The 17,436-nt window shown below is 38.2% G+C and overlaps 1 protein-coding gene and 1 long non-coding RNA gene across 6 annotated transcripts in view; one reads left to right on the top strand and one right to left on the bottom strand.

Annotated features, from left to right (window-relative positions):
• The window catches only part of dis3l2 (DIS3 like 3'-5' exoribonuclease 2), a 225,945-nt gene extending 224,955 nt beyond the window's left edge, over positions 1–990 (bottom strand). For 3 of the 5 annotated variants that reach the window (XM_031901823.1, XM_031901824.1, XM_031901825.1), the window contains exon 1: positions 901–990. The gene's annotated coding sequence lies outside the window, so the exon portion shown is untranslated. 5 annotated transcript variants of the gene reach the window in all.
• Positions 991–1,082: 92 nt separating this feature from the next.
• On the top strand, positions 1,083–17,139 carry LOC116411122. Its single transcript, XR_004222878.1, has 4 exons — positions 1,083–1,174; positions 8,395–8,452; positions 13,984–14,187; positions 16,967–17,139. It is a non-coding gene; the product is annotated as an uncharacterized LOC116411122 (long non-coding RNA).
• Positions 17,140–17,436: the final 297 nt, after the last annotated feature.

The following is a 17,436-nucleotide window of genomic DNA, read 5'->3' as shown; positions in this document are numbered from 1 at the left end:
ATATTTTAATTGCCATCAATAAAAAAAAAAAAAAAAATGAATACTTAACTGTATCCCCTTAGAATACCTGGTGTATCATATGGACCATCACACAACACCAGGTGATTTTGCTAGTTTGTGCGGTTTACTCAAATGACAGATTTAAAAACCAACTAAATAGGGTACTGTCTTTTAATGGGCCTTATGTACTATTCAGCACATCCACCCTCTGTCTTACTACTCTGCAAAACACAAAGCAGAGAAAGCAGCTGCTGAAACAACAAAGGAAGCTTTAGGACTACTTATCCGTCAGGCACTAAGCAGCTACCTACTTCCAGGGGCAAAGAGCAACTCAATACACAACCTTTTCCGTTTATGTTATGGAATGTGGACAAAGGGCAAAAAACATAATGAAATCATCGTTGAAACATTTTATTTAGGACTGCCAGGCGCCACTTCCTTGCCCTCGCAAATGGTGATATTGCCAGGCCCATGTTTTGCAGCGAAGCTTCAACATGAAATTAAACAGCACAAATATTAACTAAAGTGTGTAAGACACTTCATTGCGACACAGCCTAAATACCTCCTGCGCGGCTTATTTGCTACATTTACTTTCAATCCACCGTTTCTTTTTAGCTATAAGCAGCACGTCACAAGCGTTTCATAAACACGCAGTTCAACCAGCAATGTTGCGTGAAGGAGCCCTCACCGCGCATAGTCGGATTCGCTGCCATAACCAGCACCGCGTAAACACGCAAAACTTAACTAATGACCAATACATGATCCCTATATGAATTATAGTTTCCGGCATAGCAGCAGCAGCAACATGTAGCCTATCAAGCGCTAGTAAACCAAAGAGTGTCCCGTATTACCCAATTATGCAACCACCTCACTATCCCAAAGTAACCCCTACACACTCACCGGAACTGCCCGCTACTCCGCTTCCCCCCCAGGCACGATTTAAATACACCGGGCAGCTGCTTGTTGCTATGGGGATTCTACTTCCGGGTCAGTCGGGCACTGTGTAAGGAAGCAACCAAGGCTAAGGAGTAACCAATTGTGTATAACGCAGGCTGGGGGTGGGAGTGGCGACTGGGGAGTGAATTTTAGACGCACTCCGGTAACTTAATATTCGCTTGGTTCCTACGCGGGACTGGGAGGCGAGCTGTTGTTATTATTTTACCTGCAGGAAAAGGTGATGTACTGTGTTAGCCAGTCAAAAATGTTTACAGGGTAACCCTTTTGAAATAAAAGTAACAAAAGTGGTATAAAGGTGATACCTTTATTGGCTAACTAAGATAACCATAGCAAGCTTTCAGAACATTTTAGTTCCTTTTTCAAGTATTATTTTACCGTGATGGCAAATGGTCCCAGCCTGGCTGCTGATTGGTTCCTAACATACAGAGCAGTGTGCTGAGTGCCGCTGGCCCCCCCTGCACAGCCTGGGAAAGGAGAGTTTGTGGCTCACGGGTATAAAAGGTTGGGGATCCCAGCTCTATAGACTCTATCCTTGCCGAAGTTATGCACCTGCTGCTTAATATTTGTTGAGGGTGCACATAACTTTAGTGCGCACGTAAGAGGGGGCAGTGGCTAAGTACCTGTGGTCACAAGGAAGATTTTCTTGCAGGGCGACCTGGCGTGTTCTCGGTATGCCACTGAGCACATTCCTACAATATTTACATGAGTACAATTCATTGGCACAATATTGTTATTCATACAATTTACTGCTTGGCCATGTTTGAAATTCTAGGGCCTACTTTGTATCTGAGTTGCTGCGTGCCCATAGTTGGTAAAACGGGCTTCTTAAAACAGTTTTGTTATATTACATATGATACTTCTTGATCCAGATTTTGTTCCCTGCCATTTGATGTTGTGATGGAAGATTAATTATTATTCATTAATGCCTTTAAGACTGACTTCGGTAACTTTCTGGACAAACAAACTATCGTGGGCTATTGTAATCTCAAGATCTACAGTACTTTTGTGTAGATATTGGTATATGTATTTTTAATGTAGTGCATTGATAGGTCTTTATCAGTATATGTGTGTGTGTATATATATATATATATATATATATATATATATATATATATATATATATATATATATATATATATAAATCAAAAAGAAGGGAAGCAGGCACTCACGTTTCAATAAGGTCACAGGTGCCTGGGTGCCAGATCTCGATAGGGCAGGTTAGAAAATCTAGTCGGATCGAACCGACTGCCCCATTGCTGCCAATATAATTCGATCGCTTGGCCCCAGGGCCAAACAATCAAATTAGCCTACACGCTCCCCGATATCGCCCACCCGTAGGTGGGAATATCGGGTGAAGATCCACTCACTTGGTGATCTCACCAAGCAAGCGAATCTTAACGTGTATGGACACCTTTACTATGCTGAATTACAGGGCCAAAACCAATAGAAACAATAAGGAAACCCTAGATGTGGGTATTCCCATAGATGGGTCTCAAAGTCCTGTGGAAAAGGGCAAAAAAAAGTTAAAAGGAAAAAAGGGGAGCTAAGCTTATATCACTCCCAAGAGGGAATACCATGGTGCATCTCAAATAAACACAATATCAGCCTTGTACCACATATTGTTACCAATTCAGCCAAAAGATGCGAAAGCTTACCCGTTTATCTTTTTCTTAGAAAGTATAACTTTGTATTTTACTAAACGTGTATGTATGCTTGATTTTCTGTAAACATTGTACTTGTGCTTTAAACGTGAAAAATAAATAAAAACACAGTTGGGAAAAAAAAAAAAAGTTCCTGTGTGTTCACTCTCCCATGCATTAGACAAAGACACTGAACACTGTTTAATCTTCTTTTGTCACAGACAAAGCACTTTCTTTCTAATAGACTGTTGGGTCTTTCCCCATTCAGATACTTATGTTCTGTAGTTTCTATACTAATTCAGCTGGTATACAGTAGCTGTACATTTTGCCATTAGCTGCAAGAGATTTGCAGTGCCTAAATATTTACTACTGCCGGTAGTGATTTAATTTTGGTAATTATGACTTTGATTGAAGAACCAAGACAGTTTTTCCTAGTCAATGTCTAATACACTCCCTGTCTATTAATGTTCTACTCCTGTATAAGCTTATGAGATAAAATGACATTGCAATTTATTACTATGTTGAGAGGTGCACCAATAAACATAGGAGAGAGAACATAGTGTTGCTTATAAAGTGATCTTATTAACATGTTCAGATTTTATAAATGGTCCAAAGAAGAATTAAACTTTAAACAAAATTATCAAGAAACCTTCCAGTCCAACATCTCATTGAAAAGCTCAGGGCATTATTATAAAATTGGTCCTCTCTTTGCTGCCATAACAGCCTTTACTCTTTTGGGAAGACTTTGCTCCAGATTTTTGAAAATTGGGATTCACTTAGATTTATCAACACGAGCATTAGTATATTTTGGGCATTTAAACTTGACATTGGCATTCCAATTCATCCAATCTGTGTTCAGTTGGATCATGGTACCTCCAGTTAAATTCTTTCATTATCATCTCAGCAAACGTATCCTTTTTGTACCATTCTTTGTACATGTGGGCTTTACGATGAAACAGGAAACAGCCTTCTCCCACTATTGCCATAAAGTAGGAACAAGGTTCTCTACCTGAAGCCATAGAAAACAGCCCAAGAATATTTTTCCTCCTCCAGCAATTGTGCTTTTAGATAGGTGGTTCCCACTTTTGTCGACACTTGGCATTCATTCATTATTTATTTTTTTTAGTTTTGAGTTATTAGTTTTCTTCTTCTGACTCTTTCCAGATTTTAAATGGAGGTCACTGACCCCAGCAACCAAAAAACTATTGTTCTTTGAGGCTACAATTTTATTGTTATTTTTACTTTTTATTACTTATCTTTCTATTCAGCCCCTCTACTATTCATATATCAGTCACTTTCTCAAACCACTCCCTGGTCACTAAGCTAAATTGGGCCCTAGTGACCAGATAGCTGCTGAAATTCCAAGCTGGAAAGCTGCAGAAAAAAAAGTAAAACAATTCAAAACTACCAGCAATAAAAAATATAGACCAAGTGTAAATTATCTCAAGATAGTACTCTCTACATCATACTAAACGTTAACTCAAAGGTGAACAACCCCTTTAAGTTACCTCTGATCGCACATAAAAACTTCACACTCCATATAAATAGTTCTTGTGCTGACTTTGCTTCTAAATACAGTTTGGAACTAAACAGTGATTTCTCTGAGGACATGTCATTTTAGACACAGTATCTGGATATTTTGACAATTTAGTATTTAAACCTTTTTGCCTTATAGTTGTGTGACCCCATCCCACCATAACCATGGCTCACTCCACTAGGGTTTTGGCCCCTGCAAGTCAAGTGCCCCACATAGCCAACTCGTAGAAAAGAAACACTTCACAGTGGGGCACATTTACTTATCCACGAACGTTCCGAGTGTTCGTTCGATCGGTCCAATCGTATTTTCCACTACTTTTTTGTACCTTGCGTGACTTTTTCTACGCTTGCGCAACTTTTTCGACGCTTTTAACAACTTTTTCATATTTTTACCGCAAAAAAATCGGATCAGTTTTTCCGCTGTTTACAATCGTTCGGTACGAAAATTTCGTGACTTTCGGATCGCCAATACGATATTATCATGACTAATACGATTTTTTTTTGCGATCTTTAGAAATTTTCATTTCCAATCCGAATTTTTCCCATTCGGGATTGTGTTTTGCTAAATCTGCTCCAGTGTGTAAGAAGTGTATACCTGACTTGATTACCACAGTTAGATACACATAAAAGCAGTTCAGTAGCTTCAGTAACTGAATTAAATTACTGAATTTGGTAACTAAGCCCTAATTTCCTGGAACCCCCATATTACCTGTACTGATGCATTCTTTGGGAGTTTATTTTACTAATCACTCTAAATATATCCATTTCAAACAGCTTCCTGCCTACAGTATATTACTATTGGGCCGATTCACTAAAGGTCGATAAAACGAGCGCTATTTATAGCATGCGTTAAAATGTTATCACTGCTTTTTTTTTGCGACTTAACGCTCAATTCACTAAAAGGACACGTGTCATAATTAAAAAGCGATGTTCTTTCCGCCACATGCGTTATTTTATGCTGTGTGCTATATATTTTGCCACGTGCTCTATTAGCGCACGATATTACGCACGTAACCATTACTTTCGAAAAACTACTGTTCTGAAAATTACCATTTCCCTGAAAAGTGGAGGATGAATCACTCTGGGGACAACACATGCTTGAAAAAATCCCACTGCAAAGTCCATGTTGTGTTGCCAAAAGCTCACCAACCACAATTTTCTTTAAGTACCGCCTGCCCCAAGTAGGTGTTAATATTCTCACAGACTAATGCAATATTTAGCACGTTTAACGCTTCATATGTGTTTGTGAATCATGCATTAGTATTATTTCTATTCGCTTATTAACGCAATGCAAGGTAAATAACGTGCTTTTTTGCGCATGCGATATGCGTCTTAACGCATGCGTAATGACTTTGATGAATCAGGGCTTAATTATCGCATGCTTTTTAACCAAAAATATAAGCGTTATCGTCCTTTAGTGAATCGGCCCCTATATGTCTGTAGATCTGTGATATTACTTTCATAGTACTTTTACAGTCTGGCTTGAAGAGTGTGTATTATTGACAGATGTGCTTAAATCAATCAAAACCATCCTAGAAAAATGTATTCTACTGATATTATATCTGATATCTGTATACTGGTATTATTTTTCACTTTCAACTCATTTTAGATTATATCCATTTAAAGCGGACCTGTCACCCTAAGAAATGTCTAAATTATTTTCTACATTGTTAGTTGAGCAAAATAAACTTTACTTACTCTATATAAATAATATAAACCTTGTTTCCTTCCGTCTTGGAATTACTCAATCAAAGAAAGCAGGCAGCTGCCATTTTGTGGACACTGTTATGAAGGCAAGCTTTGTATCATGCCAAAATCTTGTTTATGTGCCAGAATGGGGGACCACATGCCCAGGCTCATGCACTGGTTACACAGTTAGATGAGGAGGAGGGAGGGGGAAATTGAGATGTGCAGTGACATCTAGGAAGTGCTGAATGGAAAGCTAAAATTATTGTCTGCCCCACCTCTATGCCTAAGGCATAGAGGCGGGGCAAGCAATATATGATTGACAGCTGTGATTTTTAAATGCCTTTATAATGGGTATAGATGTGTTAATATAAAAATTAATTTGGGTTTCATGTTTAATTTGAACAGGACTTTTATTATACAGATTTTCATGTCTGGGTGACAGGTCCACTTTAAAGAACTAATAAAAAAGTAACTTAATACCTTTGCTTTCTGCAAATATACTGAACTTTTTAAAGTACATGTTATCAATTGTATATATTAGGGGTCAATGGATATGGGGCATTTTTTTGTTTTTTCCCATTAACTGGTCTTTTAAATATCATATAACTATTATTTTACTTCAAAACCATATGTAACAATTGTTCAAATACAAAGTGGAATAAATAAAAGTTGATTTTCTATATTTCATAAAGTTCACGAACATTAGTGTTATCTGCCAGAATCCAGCATTTTCTCTAAAAGCCATGAATTTTACCAGATTTGTCTTGCAACAACTTCTAAAAAACCTGAGGGAAACTAAATGTAGGCAAAAATATATGCTTGTTTTAACAGCAGTATGTGCTTTATTTTCACCATATAATAAATTGCCCCCAGTAAGGGCTGGATAATCCCCTCTGTATTTTCAGGTTTTTTTTTCATTACAGTAACCCATAACAACCAGAAATCAGCACCAAAGATTTGGCATTTTGCTCTAAAAACTCTGTGACAATTAGATTCAATTTCCACTTATTTACATCTTTCTGTCTATAGTGCTTTGAAAGCAACAGGCTTAGCCACACACAACCTGGAACTTTTCCTAACTTTTAACATAATATTTACAAAATATTCCAGAAACTCCTGATTATGTTTGGAATATTTTTTTTTTTAACCTTAGCGCCTCTCCATGAATAATGTTCCGCTGCCTGTGCTTTAAATTACCACATTAAAAATACATTGTCGATGAAGCAATGTAACTATATTTATATTTCATTTATATTAACAAATGTAATGCTATTTGTTTGTTTGGAAGTCACTGTATTATTATATGTAATACTCAGCTATCTGGAATCCTTTGACTGTTTTATTTACAGTACTAAAATAAGTATTGGGGGAGGCAAATGTTTACAGTACTTTAAATAAAATTCCCCCATTTATTCTCTGTATGGTTCCTGGCAGTACACAGTTTGCCTCTACCATGGCTTAAACCTTGAACCAGTGGTAAACAAAGATAATATTATAAAATATTACATGGACTCCCCCTCAAATGAACTTTTTTGTACATTTTTGCTGATATGTTGAATTTAAGGCAGAATACAAAGTCCTTGCATTGCATTTCTCCCCAGTGTGTCTTGTTGCTGGCACTGCCGTTTATTCTACATGGCCTTTTATGCCATTTATTCTGAATGGCCTTCCTGTGCCCTGGCTGTCACCAGCTGGTAACCTCAGGGGACTGACATAGGCTGGCATATAACTTATCATAATTACCTCATGTGAAAGGGTAGGGCCTGTGTATCTCAAGCAAACACTTGACTCTATATACGAATGAGTGTGCACATTGTTATTTTTGCTGGAAGTTGTGATTGACTCTGTGGAGCAGAGCACGTCCACATGTGCCCTGAACTTTTACATACCCAGTGTATCTAAGATATTTGCATGTATTGTTTCAAGCCAGAGACAGGCTCTGTACCAGACTGTGTGGAGTAGTCTTCCTGGACTTTGTGTAGGCATTAATGGGCTATTGTTTGACACCAACTGTTAAATTAAACAGTCAAGTATAATTTATTTTTATATGATAAAAAAATAGGGACCAGCAACTTACCTATAAACATTTGCTTTTATATTAAATGCTGTCTATTCCTTTTTAAAAACTCAGATTTCCAACAAAAATTTGATGCTCACTACCAAAGTATTTTTGTATTGTTTTCTAATAGAGTTTACATTGAACCGTATTAGATAACATTTACAGAGTTTTTAACAATGCATTTATAAGGTGATTGCAATTCAGGGATTTTCAGGTATGCTGCATTTAATTGTTAAAGAGTTTCAGGGTTGTCCAACATATTGAGCAAGCAAAGGTTGCTCAGTGTCTGGAATTAGAGAATGCTACCCTCTATTGTGGTATCTTTTAAACCTTAAAAGAGAAAAATCCTCCAAATGGGAAATCTAACTTCCCCTAGTATTTAATTATTTGTTATCGTTATCATTATTAGATGTTACTTATAATAAAGTTGCACATTTGTAGTTCTATACACTGTGACAGCTATGCGTTGCTTTTTTTTTTTCAAGAGAATTTTTTTTTTTTTTTTAATTACAGGTAGTCGACACCACCCCCCTTTTCTACACCCAGCCATACAGCAAAAGACAGTGGTACAGTAAGTCAAATATTAACTCAAAGCCAGAGTCAGTTGTTAGGATAGAGAAAAACATCTTTGTATTGACATAAAAACATGTTGGTCATGGTCAAACATGTTGGGTAAAGGAAGCATTTTATTGATCAGATTGAGCCATGCTGCACATGTGACACAAGATGGCCCCATCTAAAGTAAAAGGATAGTTTTGTTGTTTTTTTACCTAGGAACAGTAGGGTACAGACTAGGATCATTGTGTGCTTCTTTCAAACAATGGAACTATCTAGGCCAAGTAGCACACCCTTTGGATCCCTCCCTAAAGGAAAGAATAGGGGGAATTCTTTATTACAATGTAAAGATGAGAAACCACTTGGGGGGGTTGTTAGTTTTGTGCAAAAGTAACAGACCTGAAAGTCAGGAATGCCAAATTCCCCTTTTCCAGCTGTTTGTGCCAGTTTGAAGGGGGTTTATATGTTGCTTATTTTGGCAAAAACAGTTTTATAGAAATGCACTGGATATTGCTTTAGAAGATACAGAAACTTACAAGAGGGACATCATACCCAGAATAGGGTATATATTTAGAGGCACATTTACTAAGCAATTTTGGGGAAAAGACAATTTTTTTTACATCTAGATATTTTCAAGATTCACAGATGGGTTTTCGTCAGTAAATGAAAAATTTGAGTTTATTGGAAATTTTCTCTGAAAAATTCAAGTTTTTTTAAAATAACTCCCATAATTTGTGATTTATTAATGTTTACTTAACTATTTTTGTAAAAAGAAAATCCGTCAGGTTTGATCTGTCGAGACCTATGGAGGCTTAGAATAGTAGAGGTATAGAATAGTGACAGCCTGTCCTTCTAAGCGAAGTTAATCCCCTCATTGATTTCTGTTTCACCAGGTTTCAAGGACAAGTTAACCCCTCATTGTTTTCTGTCTCACCCAATTTCAAGGGGAAGTTAATCCCCTCAGTGGTTTCCATTTCACACGTTTTCAAGGGGAAGTTTTTCTCATGTTATCAAGGTGAAGTTCAAGTCAAACTTAAACACATTATTGTTTTCCAAAAATAAGTGCCAATGCTGCTAAAATGGCTACTGGAGCAATTCCTGGTTCAGAAAAATAAAGAGGACTCATGGAAACGAACGTCAGTTTAAACTCAAATTTTTTGAGTTTTAACATTCCTTTTAGCTTGAAAAATTCAGTATTTTCGAATGTAAACTCAAAGTTTTCGAACAAATGATTTAAGCATTATCATGACATTTTATACATACAACAATGATTAAGTTTAATTTGAATTATACCATGACGAGTTTATACGACTTTCAAGGTCGTAAAAAACAAATTTTATTAAATCAACCCCTTAGGGTCTGGTAGGATGGCAGGTCAGTAGAGATTTTGATTCCCAGGTGTTTAAAGGAGTTAATAAGTCTAAGGTGAATCCCCATAGGGACCTGAACCTGATCCTGTGTCTCAGAACTGATGGATATCTGAGGCTAAAGGCTCAACTGCAAGGGCAAACAGGTAGGGTGATTAAAGGCAACCTTGTTAAGTGCTCTGGAGAGAGAACCTGGGTGTAATAGTAGAGTTAATATCACCAAATAATGCAGCTTAAAGGTTTGCCCATTTTACTGAGTCAAGGTTTTTTTCTGTATCAAGGCATGAACCACAACTCTTTTACCAGAATTATAATGAGCAAGAAACAATTGAGTTCATAGTTTCCTAACACTAATCTCAGTTGACTTCTCTGGAATTAAACTGGTTTTATCCACTTCAGTCAATAGGATAATCACCTTAGCAAAATGGTTAGCTAGCATCTTGACTAGTATTTTGAGTTAAGGAGGGAAACTGAATGGTAGGAACTAAAAAGTTGGGGGTCTTTGCCTTCTTGCAAAATTCAGGTTATAATTGCCTCAGAGAAAGAGTGAAGTAGTAAGTATGTAAAGAGGTTGGTAAGGTATGCAGTAAAATCTGTATAGCTTTTTCAGGAGTTACGATAACACTCAGCTGGGAGTTCCAGGGGGATAACCGGGGCATCAAGATAATCCCTCTTTTGGCAATTCAGTGTTGGGTAAATTCATCCAGTATACCTTGGAGGAGTAAAATATAGAGTAGAGCTTTTGGTATTGTTCAGCAGACTCCTTCTGGGGGTATACATTTTAGCATAATCTCCTCAGACTGATGGGGTTGCCATAACTGGGCACTCTGCCTTAGTTGATGCCAATCCCTTGCCCACTTTTTCAATTTGATCAAATATTTCTAAGATGGCATGAAGTAACTTTTTTTTAACTTTTTCTATTTGTTTGTTTGCAGTAGTTACAGATGTGATTGCTAAAAAGAACTATAACGTTCCAGAGCAGTATACTCCTCTAAATTGTAGAAATTCACTTGGCTAGAATTAAGTCTGTCTTTGACAATGTTTGTAAGAAGTTGACTGAAATGTGTAATCAAGACTGGTTGGGTATTTCCAGATCCAGGTATTAACCAAATTGTGTGCTAAGAGTCACTAAGAGAAGTCAACAGGCAGACCCTTTAACTGGTTCACTTGAGAGGTGCTTAGACTGTCAATCTGTCCATCATAATAGTAAAGTCCCCCATAATGCATAGGTACTGCTGAGAGATTAAAAGTTTTGGATGATGATGTTCAGAGGAAGCAGAATTAACATCTTGCCTTCTAGTACACAAAACATGAAAATATAGTAGTCAGCTTTTAATTCTTTCAATTTACATGTTTTTTCATAAGAAAAGAGAAACAGGTTGCAGGTAAGCAGAAACCACCCAGGCTGTATTCAAGACTAGATGCTTCTGCCCAGCAATATAGGTTTCTTGTAACAAAATCATCAGCTATTCATTATATTTACTGCTACAGTGGTGTGAAAAACTATTTGCCCCCTTCCTGATTTCTTATTCTTTTGCATGTTTGTCACACTTAAATGTTTCTGCTCATCAAAAACCGTTAACTATTAGTCAAAGATAACATAATTGAACACAAAATGCAGTTTTTAAATGAAGGTTTACATTATTAAGGGAGAAAAAAAACTCCAAATCTACATGGCCCTGTGTGAAAAAGTTATTGCCCCCCTTGTTAAAAAATAACTTAACTGTGGTTTATCAATTTCAATTTTCAATTTCAATATCAATTTCTGTAGTCACCCCCAGGCCTGATTACTGCCACACCTGTTTCAATCAAGAAATCACTTAAATAGGAGCTACCTGACACAGAGAAGTAGACCAAAAGCACCTCAAAAGCTAGACATCATGCCAAGATCCAAAGAAATTCAGGAACAAATGAGAACAAAAGTAATTGAGATCTATCAGTCTGGTAAAGGTTATAAAGCCATTTCTAAAGCTTTGGGACTCCAGCGAACCACAGTGAGAGCCATTATCCACAAATGGCAAAAACATGGAACAGTGGTGAACCTTCCCAGGAGTGGCCGGCCGACCAAAATTACCCCAAGAGCGCAGAGACAACTCATCCGAGAGGCCACAAAAGACCCCAGGACAACATCTAAAGAACTGCAGGCCTCACTTGCCTCAATTAAGGTCAGTGTTCACGACTCCGCCATAAGAAAGAGACTGGGCAAAAACGGCCTGCATGGCAGATTTCCAAGGCGCAAACCACTTTTAAGCAAAAAGAACATTAAGGCTCGTCTCAATTTTGCTAAAAAACATCTCAATGATTGCCAAGACTTTTGAGAAAATACCTTGTGGACCGACGAGACAAAAGTTGAACTTTTTGGAAGGTGCGTGTCCCGTTACATCTGGCGTAGAAGTAACACAGCATTTCAGAAAAAGAACATCATACCAACAGTAAAATATGGTGGCGGTAGTGTGATGGTCTGGGGTTGTTTTGCTGCTTCAGGACCTGGAAGGCTTGCTGTGATAGATGGAACCATGAATTCTACTGTCTACCAAAAAATCCTGAAGGAGAATGTCCGGCCATCTGTTCGTCAACTCAAGCTGAAGCGATCTTGGGTGCTGCAGCAGGACAATGACCCAAAACAAACCAGCAAATCCACCTCTGAATGGCTGAAGAAAAACAAAATGAAGACTTTGGAGTGGCCTAGTCAAAGTCCTGACCTGAATCCTATTGAGATGTTGTGGCATGACCTTAAAAAGGCGGTTCATGCTAGAAAACCCTCAAATAAAGCTGAATTACAACAATTCTGCAAAGATGAGTGGGCCAAAATTCCTCCAGAGCGCTGTAAAAGACTTGTTGCAAGTTATCGCAAACGCTTGATTGCAGTTATTGCTGCTAAGGGTGGCCCAACCAGTTATTAGGTTCAGGGGGCAATTACTTTTTCACACAGGGCCATGTAGGTTTGGATTTTTTTTCTCCCTAAATAATAAAAACCCTCATTTAAAAACTGCATTTTGTGTTTACTTGTGTTATCTTTGACTAACAGTTAAATGTGTTTGATGATCAGAAACATTTTGTGTGACAAACATGCAAAAGAATAAGAAATCAGGAAGGGGGCAAATATTTTTTCACACCACTGTATATCCTATGACAGTGATACCACAGCAAGGGGTGGAGAGGACTTGCATTGTTTGGACTCTGGATAAACTATGCCTGCATTATGCAAATAAATAGGAATACCCCTATTCTGAATTCTAACAAGTGTTTCAAACATGTTTTCAGAATATTATACACTGTAGTGGAACCACACGATTATTTCTATGCTGCTTGTTTTCTAAAAGCGTTCTTGCCAGGTCAAGCAGCACTAATCCAAATATTATTTTTAGAAAGATAGCGAGTAATACAATAAGAGCAAGGTACAATGTAAAATGAAAGGGAACAACTTGGTTTATGATCTAAAAGTGCACTTTGCAGCACATGCGGACCCCAGACATTCATAAGCAAATAACATCCTTGCGTTGTTTGCGTTTATATTTTAGTGCTTTTATATTCATGTTAATTTAAAATCTCACTAGAGTGCTCTGGAAGGGAGGATTTCTCCTGCTTTTTAGGTCAGTCTGTTCAAGCCACAATGTGCCTCATAAACATTAATGTTCACGTTAGGAGGAGCAGTTTCTGCACTTCTCACTTTATAAAGATTTTAATCTTTTTTGCAGTTCTGCCAGCAGCACCCCATCTGTTTACCCCAACTGGAGGATTTCATGTTTTACATTGGTATTAATAAACAACAAGCTAAATTAACAAGTTAAGCTATGTTAACTGATTTCACTTTGTTTTGTCCTGGCATTGTTGTACAATGTAAAAAAGCTCTACAATGTACATTTGATGCAGAACAGAGCATTGGTTGAACATTATTCTGACATTTTGGAACTGAGCTATCATTGAATCTGAAAGGCTCCTAGACTTGAATGCTGCAGTCTGCCACCAAGTCATTTCCTCCACCCCAACGCATGAATCTCCAATTAATGGCATCTAAAGGTGGCCATACACGGTAAGATCTGCTTGTATGGTGAGGTTGCCACACAAGATGATCTTCTCCCGATATGCCCACCTGATTCAGTGGAGAAAATGTTGATTGTAAGTAACTTCATGTGGTAAAAAGCAGCATAAAAAAGGCAATTTTTTTTTGTTTTTACAGAGCATTTCACAGCAGCTGCTGCTTTTTACAGAAGTGGAAAAATATATACACAGCTAGACAAGTACACCATTTTTTGCAAGCCAATACCTGGTGATAAGAAGGTGACGTATGGTATATTTGCCCTGTGGTTTTTTTTACGCAGAATGACCCTACCAATCAATTAAAACTTCAGTCTGCCATTTTAACCACTGCCTTGTTTCAAAGGTAAGTAACTAAACCTAGTAGTGACAGCTTATATTGCAGCTTATATTGCAAACATGAAAACTGCCAAACAAAAATAGTTAAATAATTAAAAGACCACAAACAATAAATAATAATCAGCTGTTCTAAGGCTGATGCCACACTTAGGGGCTGATTTACTTACCCACGAACGGGTCGAAATGAGTCCGATTGCGTTTTTTTCGTAATGATCGGTATTTTGCGATTTTTTCGTATTTTTTGCGATTTTTTCGGATTCTTTACGAATTTTTCGTTACCAATACGATTTTTGCGTAAAAACGCGAGTTTTTCGTAGCCATTACGAAAGTTGCGTAAAATCTGGCGATTTTTCGTAGCGTTAAAACTTGCGCAAAAAGTTGCGCTTTTTTCGTAGCGTTAAAACTTACGCGAAACTTTGCACCTTTTAAGTTTTAACGCTACGAAAAATGCGCAACTTTTCGCGTAAGTTTTAACGCTACGAAAAAAGCGCAACTTTTTACCCAACTTTCGTAATGGATACGAAAAACTCGCGTTTTTACGCAAAAATCGTATTGGTAATGAAAAATTCGTAAAGAATCCGAAAAAATCGCAAAACATACGAAAAAGTCGCAAAATGTTCGTTTTCAAGTCGGAACTTTTCCAATTCGGGTCGGATTCGTGGGTTAGTAAATCAGCCCCTTAGCGTATGGCGTATATTTTCGGCAGGCATTAAATAGCGCCATACTCTCCTACCTGTGTCTACACCAGATGTAGCTGATATCCTCCGAAGATATGAAGTCTCTTGGTTTTCTTTTTGCAGATATCGGCTACATGTGCCTGCACCCGAGCGTATTTTATTCATTCGGGTGCAGGCACAAGGTAGGGTAAATGTACAAGCAATACAAGCAATGATCGGAAATGACCAATGCTGTGAACTGTATGTCACACCAGCTAAGCTGCATTTTCCCCATCCCTAGTTGGTATCAGTGAACCCTACCTTAAAAAAGTAATAATTCTGTGATATAAATGCTAGCTGGAGGGTCATAAGACAGACATCTCGGGTTCCCTTCACAAAACTTGGAATTTTTTTAAACCTAGGTCATTTTGAGGTTGGAAAGTTAAATACAGTATGCTTTCAAACTGAATTTTATTCACCAGTGGTTAATAAACTGTATTATCTCATCATTACAATGTGGAATGTATCAGAGCAGGAAGTTATGGCTGTCACACAGATATCAGTCAGTAAATCTATGTCAACACTCAGCTTCAAGTCAGGTCCAAATATTTGTTTTAGCAATGTGCATGGTTATGAGCATCACTCAATTTATTATCATTACCTGTTTTGCACATGTTTAGTATGACAGTTGATTTCACTGTATGTCTGCACAAATCTTGGCTAGCTTATTGTGCTTTACAACTTGTACAGTACTGTCTGTGCTATATTATTTCTGAATAATTTAGATATAAACAGGGCCACTGTCAGTAATCATGGGGCCCCATACTACTAAATTAGCAGGGGGCTCCCTCTAGGGAGCCCCCGATTATTAGCTTACTGGCCCACTGGGGTGGTGGGCTCCAATAAATAAAAAATGCCCCAAGATCCACACCGCCATGCCCATGATCCACACAAACCCTGTCTACTACAAGCAAGACCTGCACCTTTTGCTGCTTGTAAATCACTCTTTTCCATCTCTGGGCCTCCCCTGCCATTGGGCCCCTGACTGAAGTAGTCCCTGTATACAATCAGCACCTGTTTGATTGGTTGCTATAGGTTACAGCACCTGGTCAAACGTTTGCCTTTACACATTGGGGGGAATGTCAGAAAATCACTATTTTTAAGTTGTAAGGGTTTTGGTTAAATACGATTTCCATATGATGCATTTCTCAATAGTAGCAACCTTGAGTAACTGCAAAATTACTTTATTCTGTATCCATTCCCTGCCTATGATTTAAATATATGTGACTCCATTCACATAACTACCAACAATCTCTTATCTAAGTCATCAGAAGTGGAAACTGTAGCCTGAATAATATCTCCACCCCCCCCTTCTTCCTCTCCCCCTCTTTATTTTGCCTTGCTGTCTCTCTAACAATGCAGAATGGTAGTTCAGTTATAATAACATAACATTAATCTGTCCTTGCAACCCACTCAGTAGATGACCTGGTTGACAACACTTTGTAATATTATTATCCTTGTTATGACTGTTATGATGTCAGATAATGAGAACAATCTGACAATTCTTCTTCACAACTCCCAACATATACAAACACATATGTATTAAAAACAAAATATTTACTTCAAAGAACACACTTTCTATCTTCAAAGCTTGCCCACTTCTTTGAGTCACTTTACTCACTATTATCCAGCCTAATGCATGAGGTTAAATGACTGCTCCACAAGACAGAAAATGAGTAACAACAGATACAGGCAGCCGGCCAGCCAGCAGGTCTCTGTGGCTAGAATTAACAAAATTGTGAGAAAATTTTATTTCCATATAAAAGTAATGGGCCATCTAAATAGGCAAATTATTACTGGGCACAAAGATATAATAGCCCCCAGAAACCAATCAGATGTCATTTTCAAAAATATTCACTCACTTCAGAATGAAAAAAATAATTGCAATGAAGATTTATTTACAAAATGAAGATCCTTTCCTGTATTCTACATATGGAGGGGGTGGAGGGACAAAGGCGAACAAGCTAGTTTTCAGATAACCAAAAGATGGACAAACTACTATCAAATCATTAATGCTGCTTTGGACAAATTAAAGAAAAAGTCATTTTCTATTTTCTTGTTATGCTGCAGGCGACATACAGAGAGGATTTAGCTATCTTACCGGGGGTGGCAGACATCTTCTCAAACCACTAATAAAAATGGACTCTGATGAGCCCACAAAAGCCAGGAGTTCCAACTGCATGTGTATTTCTCCAAGTTCTTCTTGCCAGTTCTCCCACCTGATAGAACAGCTCCTACAACAAGGCCAGTGTAAGGGTACCTGGTGGTCTAGTGGGGCGGCGGGGACGCCCGCCGCCTCCTCCGTTGCGGGGACGCCCGCCGATTCTCCCTAGGCGCGGGCGCGCGCGACGTGCGGCCCTTTAAGGCTTCTGCCTTGTGCGCATGCGCGCTCGCGTCCGGCGCCTCTACGCATGCGCACGCGCGTCTACGCTCGGCGCGCGCATATGACGTCACGATGGCGCCAAATTCAAATATTTAAGGTGCTTCTAGCTTGTAATCATTGCCCAACGTAGGTTCTGCTTCCTGTAAGTTCCTGGGTG

This window comes from Xenopus tropicalis, chromosome 5 (genome assembly GCF_000004195.4).
Source record: "Xenopus tropicalis strain Nigerian chromosome 5, UCB_Xtro_10.0, whole genome shotgun sequence".
Lineage (NCBI taxonomy): Eukaryota > Metazoa > Chordata > Amphibia > Anura > Pipidae > Xenopus > Xenopus tropicalis.
Note: the sequence above shows the minus strand (reverse complement) of the source record. Positions and strands in the feature narration are given on the sequence as shown.